General features: G+C 40.3%; 1 long non-coding RNA gene across 1 annotated transcript; it reads left to right on the top strand.

The window, feature by feature from the left end:
* Nucleotides 1-7,251: 7,251 nt before the first annotated feature.
* On the top strand, nucleotides 7,252-13,026 carry LOC125483762. The gene is made up of 4 exons (XR_007262709.1): nucleotides 7,252-7,290; nucleotides 8,087-8,228; nucleotides 10,837-10,896; nucleotides 12,364-13,026. It is a non-coding gene; the product is annotated as an uncharacterized LOC125483762 (long non-coding RNA).
* The last annotated feature ends 3,932 nt before the right edge of the window (nucleotides 13,027-16,958 follow it).

The raw sequence follows: 16,958 nt of genomic DNA, 5'->3' as shown, positions 1-16,958 counted from the left end.
TGGCACAGTAGTTAGCACTGCTGCCTCACAGCGCCAGGAACCTGGGTTCAATTCCAGCCTCGGGCAACTGTCTTTGTGGAATTTGCACATTCTCCCTGTGTCTGCGTGGGTTTCCTCCCACAGTCCGAAGATGTGCAGGTTAGGCAGATTGGCCATGCTAAATTGCCTGTAGTGTTCAGGGAGGTAGAGGGTGTATATTAGGTGGGTCATAGGGGGATGGATCTGGGTGGGATGCTCTGAGGGTCGGTGTGGACTTGTTGGGCCAAAGGGCCTGTTTCCACACTGTAGGGATTCTAATTCTGTGGACCTTTTTCCCACAGGAAGCTGTTGGGGCCAGTTCATTAGATATATTCAAGAGGGAGCTGGATGTGGCCCTTGTGTTTAAAGGGATCAAGGGGCATTGAGAGAAAGTGGGATTGAGATACTGAGATTGCATAATCAGCCATGCTCTTATTGAATGGTGATACAGTTTTGAAGGGCCGAATGGTCTACACCTGCACCTTTTTTTTTCTGTGTTTAAATATCTTATTAAATGCACATTTCACCTTATTAATATGCAGCTTCCTATTATTCCAAATGTGCTGAACAAACTAGAGATTGAGAATTCTCAATATGGAATTCAGAGCAGGTACCTAGCAACTTCAACTCAAAGCTGGCTGCAAGGAGCCGCCATGTTGCTCAGGGTGAAACAATACCTCAGTGCAGGATTCATAGTCACCAGCCACAAGCACAATGTATTCATCGACATTGGCATTCAAGACTAGGTGGAACACCATCAGAAGGCATGGTAGGCTACAGGCTTATTGGCAGTGACCACCACCATGGTCTCCACAGGGAGATCATGGAGCACTGGGGAGGGGGCATCATTAAGCTGTACTGTTGGGACTCAGGGCAAGGTGCAGAGGTGGAGGCAAAGTTCAAAGTGGTGGATTTCCACATGCGGAGGCTGGATAGAATTAGGCTATTGTGGTAGTGTGAGGTAAAAGGGGACATGGAGTCTCTGGGTGTTAGCCTGGAATGGGAATGGGATTTGAGAAGAGCACACATTCCCTTTTTGATGTAATATGTTGGTCATACAGCCAGCAGGCTCCGTCACCAAGTTGGTGCATGTGCTGTAAGAAGGGCCATGGTGCTGCACAGCATTTGGTTGCTGAAGATATAGTACCGCTGCTGAGACTGGTGTGGAAAGGGTCTCCAGTACAGTCTGGACAGTGTGTGCCATATCATCTTGGCATGCTGTGCTCTACACAATTAGAGCAGGCAATGAGGCAAAATCCTGGATGCTGAGAAATTGGAGGAAGTGAGCAGTCTTCTGAGCAGGAGAATGGAGTCTACAGATTCTACATGGCCCAAAGAGGTAGGAGAAGACCATTAGATATTTTAATGATGAGAGATAACCAGACAAATATGGCAAAAAAAATGCAATGTGTACCCATAAATCAGTTTGACTAATTGTTCTGGATTTTCTAGGAATATCCTGGAATTTCCCTTCCCATTCTGCATCCTGGGTGTGGGCTTCTTGTGATGCCATTTGTCTCAGATTCATCCAGGCAGCAATAGAGGAGACCCCCCACTAAGGTCTCCTCTTGCTGCTGCTTTAGCGTCTTTAGTGTGTGTTCACACACATTGTGTCGCTGTGCATGCAGAGTCCAGAACCAGCACAGTTTGCATGCACAGACACAGAAGTACACACAGCCGCAAGGGAGCAGGCGTACTGACCACTATTCTGATTTGAGCTGTCCAGCTTCAGAAGATGGATGTTTGGGATTGGGGCTGGGAAGGTTCAGTGACCAGTAAAGCCTTTTGGTGAGAAAAAGGGGGCTCCAGGCCAACAGTGACATCACTCATGCCTAACTTGTCAACAGCGTTGTGATTTTCTGAATTTGGATACCAAGCCTTTGTGCATGTGCAATTGGGTGGGTCTGGAGAGAACCAGATTTGGGAACAGACATTTCCAAGTGAGAGCAAGGAAGACAGATTGGGATGATGAGATTAAGAGTGAGCATGGGAAGGAGGTTTCCTCAGATTTGGTCACTTTGCCATAAATTAACTGTTTACTACCCAGAAAATAATTGACTCTTTGACCTTGTCTACCTCAGTAAGATACTATTATGAAATCTTTTAATTGCATGAAAAAGCTACTAAGACTGTTGAGAATGCCACCTTGTTTACGGAAGTCCCATTTTGAACATGGAATTGGCATTAACTCAGTTAGTAATGGCAGAGGAATTTAAGGTGGAGTCATCTATGTTAAGCTTCTGTCCTGTTCTGGTCCTTTGCATGTACTGGTGGAAGCGGAGGGAAGTGCTTAGGGTTTTTTTTTTCTTTATTCATTCACAGGATGTGGGTGTAACAGACTAGGCAGCATTTATTGCCCAGAGGGCAGTTAAGACTCAACCACATTGCTGTGGGTCTGGAGTCACCTGTAGGCCTGACCAGGTAAGGATGGCAGATTCCTTCCCTAAAGAACATTAGTGAACCAGGTGGGCTTTTCCAACAATTGACAATGGATTCACAGTCATCGTAAGACTCTTAATTCCAGATATTTATTGAATTCAAATTCCACCATCTGCCATGGCGGGATTCAAACCCGGGTCTCTAGGACATTATCTGGGTCTCTGGATTAACAGTCCAGCAATAATACCACTAGGCCATCGACTCCCCTGACAGTTAGGATTAGCAAGGACCAAACTGCTAAAGGGAAAAGACGTATCAATGCAAGAGCAGGCCAGCACAGAAATGTTTCTCTTCCAACAGTTTGACCAGACTGTCCATATCCCCAGCCCCATGGGATCATTGCTGCAAAATGCAGGCAGGTCAAAAACTGGATGGTGCCAGACCTTTAGCAGATCAGCTGCAGGAACAGCATTTCTGGAGGTTAAACTCTAGCTGTCTTATATGCATATAAACTCTAACAATGTACCTTTGGGATCTTCTTGTATTCCTTTACACAGAATTTAGCACTTTATTGATAAATTAATAACATGTTCATACAATCTCTTAGCATTTCTCGTTCCAGTTTGTTTCAGTGCCCTTTTATCATTTGCAGCAAAATTACACAATGAACTTTACACTTAGCACAAATGGCTTCCCTCATGCAATTGTAATTGTTGAACATGGAAAATGAAGCATTCAAAATGCATTTTTCAAAAAGCTACACAGTGATATACAATTCCAGTTATTTATCTGTTGTCAATCTGCGCTTAAAAACTAAAATGCTCAGCTTCTTTTAAACCTGTGGGTATTACAGTTACGTTCCAGAACAATATGCTGATCTATTGCAACATCTAAGCTATCATTTATGCTGCATCTCTCAGTTAGCTCATCACTTTTGGCTGATGACCAAATAACATATGATACCAAGATTACATCTGTGGACATTTCCTGCAACTAAGTATTTGTCAAATTAATTTGCACACGTTATTGTAAATATTATGATGGGGAATTAATGAAATAATCTTTCAGTGTGTGCCTGGAATTTGATTATAATCCTGACAAGAAGAATGTAAATTCTGTTTATATCATTTAATTTCAGGCCTGCAGGCAGAGATTGGGTGAATCAAATCCAAGAAAATGTGGTTGACTTTTAACAGCCATCTGGGCAATTAAAGATGGGCAATTAAAGATGGGCAATAAATACTGCCTGGCCCTCATCCCGTGAATGAATAAAGAAAACAAAAAACAACTTCAGCCCCACATAAAATAACTTGCAGTAAGCTTTGCAGAGATTATCTAACTCAGTTTATGCTGAAAATGGAGGTTACTGTTGCAACAGCGCCATCAAGCAGGTTTAGTAAGTAACATTCCTTTTGAATACATTGGGCAATGTGGGGGTCACTTGATAATTGATTACTTCCGAATACTACTTATTATCATGCCAAGCCTTTATGATACATTGGTTTGGGCTCAAGTGAGTATTGTGTTCAATTCTGGGGACGACATTTCATGATGGAATTGAGATCATTTGAGAAGTTGCAGGAAAGATTTACAGGAATGGTCTTAGGGATGAGACTTATAAGTTAGAATCCGAATTATAAAGACTCCCATTATTAAACGGGAACAGACTGAAGAATGTCAGGGTGAACAGGGAGTGTGTGGGGTTGGAGGTTGTCATGTCCATAACAATGACCTAAAAATCAATTGCTCATGAAGCAGTGATTAATTCCATGGGTTAGTTCATTCAAAACAGTAAAACACATTAAAAACTATGAAGCAGGCATTACAGCGAAAAAATTTGCATGCAACTTTCAGACACACAGAAAACTAACTGCTGGGCAGGGTTGCAACAATTTATACACACAGCATATGGAGTCATTAGAGATGAATGGTCTTCAAGGCAAGATACAGCTACCCCAACATTCTCCTTTCCAGAAAAAAGTTTAATGATTTACAATAATTTGTAGACCTATGCATATTGATAAAATATGTGAATTGCTGATATATCCAGATCTCATCTGGGTGACTCTGCCTGGAGGTGCTATTAAATGTCAGTCGACAGTGATTTGTCTGTCTTTCTGGTTTCTGTTGTTAAGGATTTTTTTTCATGCAATGCGATTACTGTTCCAGAATTTGCTGATCTTGACTCCCACACAGCCAAGTTTTGCACCAGATTCACTACAGACTGACCTCATTTCTAAGGCTGTTTTGTGCAGTTCAAATCATCTTGGCATTAACTCTTTTCTTCCTCAAGAGCTTCCAGCTCATTTCGAAGCTTCTGATTTAACAACCTGGATTCTTCTTATTCTATCAAAGTTTCAGTCTTGTTTTGAACCAATATGTGTTCTCTGTTATAGCCTGCTCCAATAATTGTCCAGCCTATTCAATTTATTTTCTTTGTTTTCTTTGAAGCCTGGGCCTCTTTCACATACGGGGCTTCTGTGATTGCTTGGTTTCCTTCACGTCCTGGCTGAGTTCTTCCATTAGAGCATCATTGTTGGTATTTATTTCTGAAAGGACTGCCTCATGATTGATTTGTAGCTCCTTGTTGTGCACATTATGGATATCCACCTGTTTTTGCAAGTCAGTCATTTATTTCTGGCATTGCTTAGAGCTCAAGCCAATGTATATGTAGCTGCCGCTGAGACTGATCTGTTTTCACGAAATCACTGCACTCTTATGACGCAGAAGGATGCCACTGTCTAATCATGTCTGCACCAGCTCTCCAACGTATTGTCAGTCATCGGTCTTTTCTCCACCTTGTTTCTATTCAAATAATCATCCAATGCCCTCTTGAATGCCTCAATTGATTCTGCATTTACCACACTTCCAGGTCATGCTTTCCAGACCCGAAACACACATATCATGAAAAAGTCTTTTCTCACCTCACATTTGGTTCTCACCTCACATCTGCAAATCATTGTAAATCTGTGCTTTTTCATTCTCAATCCTTTTGTGAGCAGAAACAGCTTCTCCTATCTACTCTATGCTGCTTGCACATGATTTTGAAAACATCTATCAGATTTCTTCTTAGAGCTCTTCTCTCCAAGGAGAATAAGCCCAACATGTCCAATTTATCCTCAGGACTGTAGTTTCTCATTCCCAGAACTAGTTTTGTAAATCTCTTCAGCATTCGCTCCAATGCATTCACATCTTTCCTATATTGTGCCACCCAGAACTGTACACAATACTAATATTGTAGCTGAGGTCAAAAAGGGTTGTGTATAGATTCAACATAATCTGCTTGTTTTTGTACTCTATGCCTCTACTGATAAAGCCAAGGATTGGCTATGTTTTATGAATTGTTATTTCCAACTGTCTTGCCACCTTCAATGATCTAGGCAAATATATATGTGATCCCTCTGTTCTGACACACTCAAGGATTGTAACTCCTGTTCTATATTATCTGTCCATATTCATTGTCCAAAAATTCAACACCTCACACCTCTCCCCATTGAAACTCATTTGCCACCTATCCACAAATTGTCTGTGTCCTTTTAAGGTGAATATTGTCCCACTCACAGTTTACAAGTTTTGTATCGTCTGCAAAATTTGAAATTGTCTCTTGATCTAGATCATTAATATATATCAGGAAAAGCAACAGTCCCAACATTTTCCACTTTAAACCTTAGTCCGGCTCAAAAAATAACTTTTGACCCTCATCCCTCTGTTTCTGATTACTCAGCTAATTTTGGATCAATGTGTACTGTGTGGCTGTTCACCCTCTCCCGTAAAAATGTCCTGTAGCTGCTCTGCGGCATCCTTAACCTGGCACCAGGGAGGCAGCCATAACATCTTGGGGTCACGCAAACAGCCACACAAAAGCATGACTGTTATCCTAATTAATGAGTTCTCTAGCACTGTTGCTCTTCCTTCCCTCTTGCAGAGCCAAGCCACTTGTGGTGCCATAAACATGGTTCTAACTGCACTCCTCATTCATCCAAAATGAAAAACTGGTTTGTGAATGGAATCCCAGGAGAGTCCTACGTTATTTCTGTGTTTCTCTTGGGCTGCCTGATGGCTATGCATCCCCTTCCTGCCTCCAGGCTCTTGAATGTGAAGTGACCACCTTCTTGAACATACTATCCACATAATTCTCAATCTCACAGAAGTATCACAGTACCTCCAGGCACTGTTCCATCTCCAAAACCCAGAGCTCAGGCTTCTGCAGCTGGCAACACTTCCAACACATGTAATAATCTAGGTGACTTGAAGAATCCATGATTTCTCTCTTTTGTTGAAACCATCACTATTCTTCTTTTATTTTTCTCATTTTTCATTTGGAACTGTGAAATGTAGTTGACAACTGAACCCTGAACACAACTTGTTTTGAAACAAAAAAGGAAACAAAAGATGTATACTCCCGGAAACTGGCCTGGAGAGTTAATGTAGGTTAATTACTGCTCTAATAATGCAGTAGATGATTCGGCACCGAGATTTGGTTACAGTCAAATGGTTGGATTTTGAATTGGTCAAACATGAGAGGACCAGTGCTGGCCACTTACTCACAGAGAATATTGGAAAAGAAAGAGAAATCAAAGTGTAAATTGTTTCCTGCTGAGTTTTGAGCAGAAGGCAGTTCTTTGCTTTATAAGCTGCTGGACTGGGAAGCTGTTTTTGGTTTTGCTCTCTCTAGTTATTCTACAGCGATTAACATGTTGAGAATTTTCAGAACCTGTAGTGATTGAAATGACATCAGCCAGGTGAATCTTGTTGAATGTAAGTTCCCTGATTTGGGCTGTTAATCTGATCCAATCAGGAAGTCCCAGCTGACAGATATAACAGGAGTGTCAGAAGTTCTGGTCACTCTGAGAGCTGGTTTTGTGTTAAGGGTGTCCCATGTGTAAATAAAGAGTGAGTTGCCCTCTAGAGTTATTTCAGAATCCAATCTGTAAAAATGAGTAAAAGTCTCCAGAGGTTTGTTGAAGCTGTTTGCATTGACTGGTGACTTTAAGTTATGTGCCTGTAATGCAAACTGTCAAAGGATTTCATGATTATCTAATTGAAATGGTTATCAAACTGGAAAATTGTTTTTTTTTTTTCAATTTATCCCTTAACTCTTTTGGTCTATTGGTGTGAGTGGGAGTTTATATTCAAGGAAGACTGGGCTTTCATCATAGACATTAATTAGATTATGTTATAGTTTGTTTGTATTTTGCTAAAGTTAAATTCTGATTTTTATAAACTTAGTGTCCCAGATCTGTTATTTCTAATGTCTGGTTAGAAATGATTGGGCAATTTTGAAGGTCATTGAATGTTTTAAGATCAGTGTTGTGAATCCAGAGATAGTGACAGAATTAGTTTGACTTGCTATTATGTTGTAACACCTCCTTTTACAGACCATAACTTTCATTCAACTGAGCTGGACTTTCATATCTGAAAATTATTTCCTTTATGTTAAACTTACTGTTCTTAGGATTGCTTCTATTAATTCATATTTCCCTAACTTTCCCTTGTTGACTGGTGCTCCTCAGTTAAATTCATCTCAAGGGATGGGAAAGAAATGCTGGCCAGCCAGTGATGCCCACATCCCACAAATGAATAGGGTGAAAAAATGCCATGTCTTTTTAAAATCACATTCTTTTCTAATTTATCACAATTTAAAGTCAGATTTTCTGTTGTTATCATTCTGTTCTCCTTTCAAACTCAGAATGAGATGGTTCCAAGCAGCTGAACGGTATGCCTATCTGAATCCCAGGTAAGTGGTGGAGACTTAGAAACTCACCCATGATATATAGCCTCTTACTCCAAGCTGCTCCCTCTCAGATCTGATAGCTCTCTGGGAACACCAGGTAAGATGACTCTCTGGATCTCCCTTCACCTACTCCTGCATATGATTTTCTCCAGATCTTCACATAAACTGGTGGTCTCTTCATGGGATTTATGCTACAAAGTTTATAATTCATCCTGCTTCCTTTGTCTTTCAGTTCTTCATTCATTTCAGTGAGCTGAGCTGAGTTGAGGTGTCCCCTAAGGACTCTTCCATCTCAAAGCTGCTGTTCAAGTTTGGATTTATCCTGATCTAGTTGTTCAGGTTTTTCATTGTAAACTTTCAATGTTATCTCTACAGCAGAGAGTTGTGATTTTGCTCTATTAATTCAGCTGAAAGTGAAGTGTTCTGTTCTTTTTCCATGTTCAGTTCTGTAGTTGCCACTTGAATAGTTTGTTTGCAAAGTCTGTGGTGTCTGACAGCTTCCATGAATAAAGACTAGTGAGGTGATGGTGTACCTGCAATTGCTAGTCCAGCAATGTCTACATTGGAGAAGTCCACAATGTCCATGTAGATTGACTATAATTGCACTCCAATGTGATTGATCCTGCACATGGGATGAGTGAACCATTGTATGCTTAAACTTTTACTTTACTTTCATACATTTTGTCACATCTTCCCAAAGCTGTGGGTACATGCTCTTTTAAAATTCTCAGACAGTATATTGATACCTGCCTCTGTAATTCAGAGCCAATAATGAATATTCACTGGGAAAAAGACTCCACCTATCCATTCTACCCATGTTTCCCATTATTTTATAAACTTCTATAAGGTTGCCCCTCCTCCTTCAATGTTCAAATGAAAACAGACCAAGTTGGTCCAATCTCCCCTCACAGCTAATATCCTCCAAACCAGGCAACATCCTGAACTTTTCTGTACCCTCTTCAAAGCTTCCACCACTTTCTAGTAGTGTGGCAGCCAGAACTGTAGACAATATTCCAAATATGGGCTAATAAGTTCATACAGCTGCAGCATGACTGGCCAATCTTCATAATCTATGCCCCAACCAATAAAGGCAAGCATGCCGTACACATCTTGACCACCTTATCAACATGTGTTACCACTATCAGGAAACCGGACCTGTACGCCTCAAACCCTCTGCATGTTGACGATACTAAGGGTTTACTGTATACTCTCCTCCTTCATTAGATCTTCCAAAATGCATCATACATTTGCCTAGATTAAATTCCATCTGCTGTTTCTCCAGCCTATCTAAATCTTGCTATATCCTCTGGCAATCCTCCTTACTATCCACAGCTTCCCCCAACCTTTGTGTCATCTGCAAACCTACTAATCAGGCCACCTACATTCTCCTCCAAATCACATCTCAACAAGGACCCCAGCACTGATCCCTGCAGAACACAACTGGTCACAGATCTCCAGTCAGAAAAATACCTATTTATCGCTACTGTGTTCTATGACTAAGCCAGCTCTGTATCTGTTTTACCAGCTCACAATGGATACCATGTAACTTCACCTTTTGTAGCATCCTGCTATGAGGGACCTTGTCAAAGTCCATACAAACAATATCTACCACACCATCCTCCTCAATCATCTTTGTTGCTTCCTCAAAAACACCTCAATCAAGTTTGAGAGACATGACTCCCCCACATAAAGCCATGCTGCCTCTTGCTAATATTTCCATAAATAGAAACATATAGAAGATAGGAGTCCATTCAGCCCTTCAAGCCTGCTCCTTTAGTCTTCACGATCGTGGCTGATCATCCAACTCAGCAGCCTGATCCTGCTTTCTCTCCATAACCTTTCATCCCAAGTGCTGTATCTAACTGCCTCTTGAATATGTTCAACATTTTGGCATCAACTGCTTCCTGTGGTAATGAATTCCACAGGCTCACCATTCTTTGGGTGAAGAAATGTCTCCTCATCTGTCATATGTGGTCTACCCCAAATCCTCAGACTGTGATCCATGGTTCTGGACACACCCATCATCGGGAACATCCTCCCTGCCTCTACCCTGTCTAGCCCTGTTAGAATTTTAAAAGTCTCTAAGATTGCCCCTCGTTCATCTGAACTCCACTGAAAACAATCCGAACCTAGTCAATCCCTCCTCATGTCAATTCCCACCCCATCCCTGGAATCAGCCTGGTAAACCTTTGCTGCACTTGCTTGAGAGTAAGAGCATCCTTCCTCAGAAGAGGAGACAATATTCCAGGTGTGGCCTCACTAAGGCCCTGTATAACTGCAAATGTTTCCAAATGTGAGTAAACCTTAGTCAATTATTTTGCTCCATTGACATAAGGCTAAAGCATTGAGTTTGTACTTGGGACCCGTAAGCTTTGTCAATCTGCATGGATTTCTTTACGTACTTATAACCATCCTTCAGTGGTTCTTTGACATTGCAAATCTTTCTTTGGTTTACCTTCACTAATCTTCCTGAAAAGCTTCTATGTGACTGGATAAGTCACTAACTAACTGTTATGCCTTACTGGGCTAGTGTACTGGAAATCGAGCCCTACTATTCTCGGTGTCATTACAAAAGCTAATGACTTTACAAAAATGTGAAATTTCCTAAATAAACTGTCTTTTAGCCCAACATCAACAAAGTACAAACCAGGTTTCTGTATTTAACTGTTGTTGTAGTAATAATAATTCTTAAATTCTACCTACAGATATTGGGGAGGAGGTGGCCTTGTGGTATTGTCATCGTACTGTTAATCCACAGACTCCAGGTAATGACCTGAGACATTGGTCAATTCCTGTCATGGGATTTAAATTCAATTATAAATAAAAATCTGGAATTAACAGTCTAATGAAGCCACTTCTGATTGTTGGAAAAATATTGGTACACTAATGTCCTTTAGAGAAGAAAACTGCCATCCTTCTAGGTCTGCACGACACGTGACTCCAAACTCTCAGCAATGTGGCTGACTTTTAACTGCCCTCTGGCATGGGCAATAAGTGCTGTTCCAGCTGGCGACACCTTCATCCTTGAATGAATTTTTAAAAAAAATTATGACTCATTGACATATAACTCTACTAGTTAAAGCTTTAACCATCTTATAATACTTAACCCACACTCTTACAGATGTTTACAAACAAAAAGGAGCTAACACCAGGAAGACAGTTCAACAGTCCCTGCCCACCAGGTTCACTAAGATAACCCTCTTAGCTCATCCTGTTCCTCAATCTTGCTTCTCCAGGTACTCCCACTTGGTTGCAGGAAGCACAGGATGACTGGGTTGTACTTATAACTTCTGACCCATCAATTGAGGGGCACAGCTTACAGACATGAGTTTTATCTTACTGAAGTGAGAAGAACAGGACAGCTCCATCCTTTCTGCAGACCGAGGGCCTCTGCCCAAACATTCACACCCACAAGCTGTTGAGCTTCTGGGAGCCCATCACATTGTTGGCAGGCAGAAAGCCTTTGTCATTGGCAACTGGTTACCAGTCCACAGACCAATCAGTTATTAGTTGCCAGTCAAATCTCCATTTGTGCACAGTCCGCAGAGCCTAGCTTGTCTAAATCTAGATATCCCCACTGCTTGAACAAGCAGCTGTTTACTCAATTTACAATGAGTGCCAGGTAACTTGCTTTCAAAAAGAAAATTGCAGTAATACTTTCCATAATCCTTAGTTTTTAAAGCACAATCTTTTCCACATTTCAGTCCAGTTTAAAAATCCAGTAAAATAAAAAGATATGGCCCTTCCACAGTGTTTGTTAGATTACCATGGATGGCAATGATACGTTTCCATTTGAGGAAGAATTGTACCAATGGAACAATTTACACCAGCACATTGAAATCTACCTCAGTATGAGGGAGACTCATAACAGAAATCCAAATCTGTATCACAGTGAAAATCAGCATGTGTCTAGAATGTTATGCATCAATGTTATATTATAAATATAATGCATTAAACCAAGTAATTAATTTAAATTGATACAAATTTCTGTGACTTCCTCACTCCAACCCCAACAACACACCTATTTTAAGGGTGATAAGTGAACATTCTTGTCTTTTGGCCTGCCAATAATGACGTATTGCCAGTTGCAGGGAAATATTAGACAACAGTGGGATGGCTCGTGACAATATTCAGTACCATTAAAGTGGAGGAAGCCCTTAGTAGCTAAGTTTGTACAAGATGATAATCTTACAGTAGGCTGTAATAATGAACATTGATCTATTTCTTAACAGAATACCATCACCTGCAAGAAAGGCATCAAAGTGGTAATGTTACAGGACTAGCAAACCAGAGACCTGGACCAAAGCTTTGGAGATATGAATTCAAATGCCAACATAGTAACGAGCAGAATAAAAAGTTTACTTCATTAAATCAATATGAAATGCAAATCCACTCCATGTAATTAACAGATTTTGAAAAAATGCTGGTGCATTAATATCTTTTAGGAATGAAAGCTGTTGCCAATACCTGTTCTGGCCCACTTATGGTGATGTATTGACCCTAAATTCTCTCTCAAAATGACCCAGCATACCATCCAATTGTTCTGGCAGGGTAAACAAGAAAATTGAGTTAAGGTCACAATCAGATCAGCCAATATTTCTGCTCCTATTTCCTATATTCTTAAAGGCTAAAACCATATCATATCAGCAAGACAACAAACTGGGCTAGACCTTCTTTGAAATACCAGTCTTCGAAAGGAATGGAACAGCTTACAGTAAGGATAACTAAGACTGAATTATAGTCAGATGGCTGGCCAGTGTATTTATTGTCAAGAGTCTGCATAACCAGGATTTGCAACCATTTTAAATTTTTAATGGACTATCAACAAGCCGCAATGTCAGATTTGTCAGTCTTTGTATGTTCCATATTTTGCATGGTGATCTTAAAAACTCTGTTCCGTGAACCTTATTTGCAACATTAAATAATTTAGTTGATCCAAGGAGATTAAGAAACTAATAAATAAGCATGTTGTGATAGCATGATTTGCAGCACACCAGTTGCCTTAGAGGCTTAATTTCCAGATGTTGTGTATATTAGCTGAATATATTTGGTGTATCCTGTTATGTTAATATTCCTGGTTCTTGAACAAGTTCCCAGATGCCATTTGCTATTCACTGTAATTGGTAAAAGTGGTTATGATTACATATTGCCTTGTAAGCAATTAAAAGCAATCAGCATAATAGGATCAACATAATTTTGTGCTACATTGCATTTAAAAACAAAATGGTTTCAATTGAAACTGCTTTTTCCACCAATTTCTGGTTTAATTCAAATACTAGGGTTGTCAGCATTTTTAGCTCATTGATAGTATTAATTGAAGTGGCACACTTATTTAAATGAGGAAAACAAATACTTCTAAATGCTTTCTGACAATGAGCATGAGAATTCTTGAAAGGAAGGGTGAAATTTTGATATCTCAATTTGATAAAACTAAGGAATCATAGCACAGATGGAAGTTAGTTCATGGTCGACTGCATCTGCGTCAGTTCTTTGTCAGAACAATTTAAAACTAATTCCACTGTCCTGTGTGCTCTCCATAGCTCGCTATTTTCCTCAGCTTCAAAACTGTCCCCAATGCCCTTCAAACGATTCCTCAGCCACTGTCTCTGACACGTCGTTCCTTGCTCCGATAGCTTGCTGCATAAATAAGTTTCCTTCTGATTCCCTTCATCTCTAGCTCGTAAAGAGGGAAAAAATAATCTTTCCCTATTTACTTTGCCAAAATTGCTCATAAGTTTAAAAATTTTCATTAAATCTCTTCTTAGCCTCCTCTTATGTAGTGGAAATAACCAATGTCTCAGGTGTCTCCTCAAGTTATAATTTTCCATTTCTGTATCACCCTGGTGAGATTACACTTTATGCTCTCGATGGTTTTAATGTCCTTTCTGGACAGGTTTGGATTTGATTTTTGGTCAGATGTTGTCTTGTTAAAGTTTCAAACCTGAACCCATCAGCCCCAGACCCATTCACTTCTGGTTCAAGGGAAGGGGACACCAGCTGTGCTCACCAACCTGCCCTCGGGTAGCAGGTTAGACATTTAAATATTTTTGTGAGGATACATGCCCCACATTATTTTCTAATTATGCCTAATCCTGACCTGGAGCTTGAGTAGGTAAACAAAGGTGAGGAATTCTACATTCAGCAATGAGGTGCCTTTCCAACATTGCTTGTGAGGCAGAGCTGCAGTAATCGTTCACCTCCATTCTCTCCAAGCCTCACCCAAAACCACTTTTGGGATGTGAACCACAAAAAAACGGTGCAGGAGTAACTTATTCCAAATCTGCCCAGAATTCAACAACATCGTGATTGTTCTGCCCCAAGTCTCAACTCCTCTTGTGCAGCTCCTCATGTCCCTCAACTGCTTAGCACTTCAAAAATCTGTCTTCTCCTCTTTAAATACTTTCAGTGATCTAGCCTCCACAATGTGGAGCATTCTCGACATTCATTACACTCCGGGAGAAGGCATTTCTTTGCAACTCAGTTTTCAAATGAGTTCTGGAATATTACAATCACTGCCTCCACTATGTCTACAGCCACTTCCTTAAAAACCCTTAGATGCAGGCCATCGGTCCAGGTGATTTATTTGTCATTAGTTGCATTATTTCATCAAATACTTTGTCCCTCATGATAGAGAATGTTACAAGATTGTTCGTCCCATTCTCATCTTGCTTACCTATTATCTTTGGGCTGGTTGTAGTATACTCTACCATGAAGACAGATGAAAAATATTAATTGAAATTATTTGCCATTTCCCTCTTTCCTGTTATTAATGCACTATTTGCATTCTTCATGAATCTCAGACTTACTTGATTTATCTTCTTTTGATTTATATCCCCTGTAGAAACTCCTCATCTTTTTTATTTCTTGTCAATTCACTTCCGAATTCAGTTTCTCACTTTTTATTAGTCCTTTAGTCATCCAGCAGGTGTTCCTTAAAAATTCCCAATCCTCTGCTTCCCATTAATTTTCACCACTTTGGATGCTTAGATTTTGCTTCGATATTATCCTTGACTCCTTTTGTTTAACAATGGATGGTTCATTCTTCATTGAGTCCTTCTTTTTTGACTGGAATACATTTTTTTTCTGAGCGTTATGAAATATCTGCTTAAATGTTTGCCACTGCTCATCTACTGATTTCCTCCTTGGTTTATTTTCCCAATCAGTTTTAGATAACACTTTTTTTTTTTTTCTTCATATCACTCTGCCTTTACTTAAGTTGACGATACTAGATTGAGACTTGAATTGTTCCCCTTTAAACTGAATTTGAAATTGTTATATGTTGTGGCCATTAACTACAAAATCTCGTATCAGTTCTACTTCATTGCACATTGCTTGAATTAAAATAGTTTGTGACTGACTCACTCATGGTTTTGATTGGTCACCCCACCCTGCAATCCACAAACCCTTTCTGACCTAGTCTTTGCACTGTCCCACTAATTCCCCAGTACCCCACTCCTTTGATCCCGTGACATCCTGAATCTCCCTATAGCCTTCCTTCCCCACCTACACCTTCTACCTTGGACTTTCAATTCCCCCTCCCACTTCCAACCAGAAAGTACCAGGTAAGATGGGCTATTTATTACAGGGGTGGAGGTGTGGGCTACTGTCAGATCAGTTTACCCAGATTATGCCCAAAGGTTGGCACAATTGTCATTCACCAAAACTGTTGCTTCTTAAGAAAAGATTTCAAAACCATTTTTGTTGAAACTTCAGGCACTTTAAACCTTTTAACTTTGTCTAACTAAAAATTGTGAATTTGACAGCACAATTATAATCCCTAATCTGCTGTCAATCAGGCAGAGTCTCAAGAGTTTCAGAGCAATGAATTTCTGTCTCTCAGAAAACATCAGCATGTATTCAAAAACAGAAATTGCTGGAAGACCTCAGCAGGTCCAGCAACATCTGTGGAGAGAAATCAGAGTTAATGTTTCGGGTCGAGTGACCCTTCCTCAGGACCCGAGATGCTGCCAGACCTGCTGAGCTTTTCCAGCAATTTCTTTTCCAGCATTTTGTTTCTGATTTACTGCATTTGCAATTCTTTCAGTTTTTAATCAATATTATTTTCCCCCTCGCCCCCTCAGGAGAAGGTCATTCAGACTATGGTTCAGGACAGAACAAAGGTGCCATGAACCACAACTCTTGACTATGAAAGTTGTGGAGAACTAAACCATACCTATGTCCACAAGAGAATTGCTAAAGTGCAAAAACCAATCAATCATGCAAAGAGCATCTCACCCAGACCCCAGCCTATCCCATAACCCCACATTTACCAAAGCTAACTCATCTAGCCCATGCATCCCTGGGCACTACAGACAATGTAGCATAGGCAATCCACGTAGCATGGGCAATCCACCTAGCCTGTACATCTTTTGACTGTAGGAGCACCCAGCAGAAACTCACACATACAAACTCCACACAAATGGTCAGCCATGGCTGGAATTGAATCTGAGTCCTTTGCTGGATAACAAGAAAGGAATAGGAGCAATTTGTATTGGTGTGAAATGAGGAAAGTTGTATGGAACATAAATGCCACTTTGGTATGTTTCTGTACTGTGAAACCCTACCTATTTTTCTTATATTACATTCTGTGAAGAATTACCTTTTAATATTGGAGCATTACCTTCTATAGCAGCAATAACACCGCAGATGTTTCCCTTCCTTCATTCATCAAACTTTTTTTCCAATCAATTTTGGATTTCCGTTGACTCAAAGTATCTTTCATTGGCACCATTTATCTTCTAAATGTTTGTGCTTCCAATTTGTTTTTATTTACTTTAAGCTCATCCCTGCTATATGTTGCAGGATTTGTGAGCATAGAACTGGTGTG

The sequence above is a fragment of the Rhincodon typus genome, chromosome 8, assembly GCF_021869965.1.
Source record: "Rhincodon typus isolate 14 chromosome 8, sRhiTyp1.1, whole genome shotgun sequence".
In the NCBI taxonomy this organism is placed as follows: domain Eukaryota; kingdom Metazoa; phylum Chordata; class Chondrichthyes; order Orectolobiformes; family Rhincodontidae; genus Rhincodon; species Rhincodon typus.
This window is presented reverse-complemented; position numbering and strand designations above follow the sequence as displayed.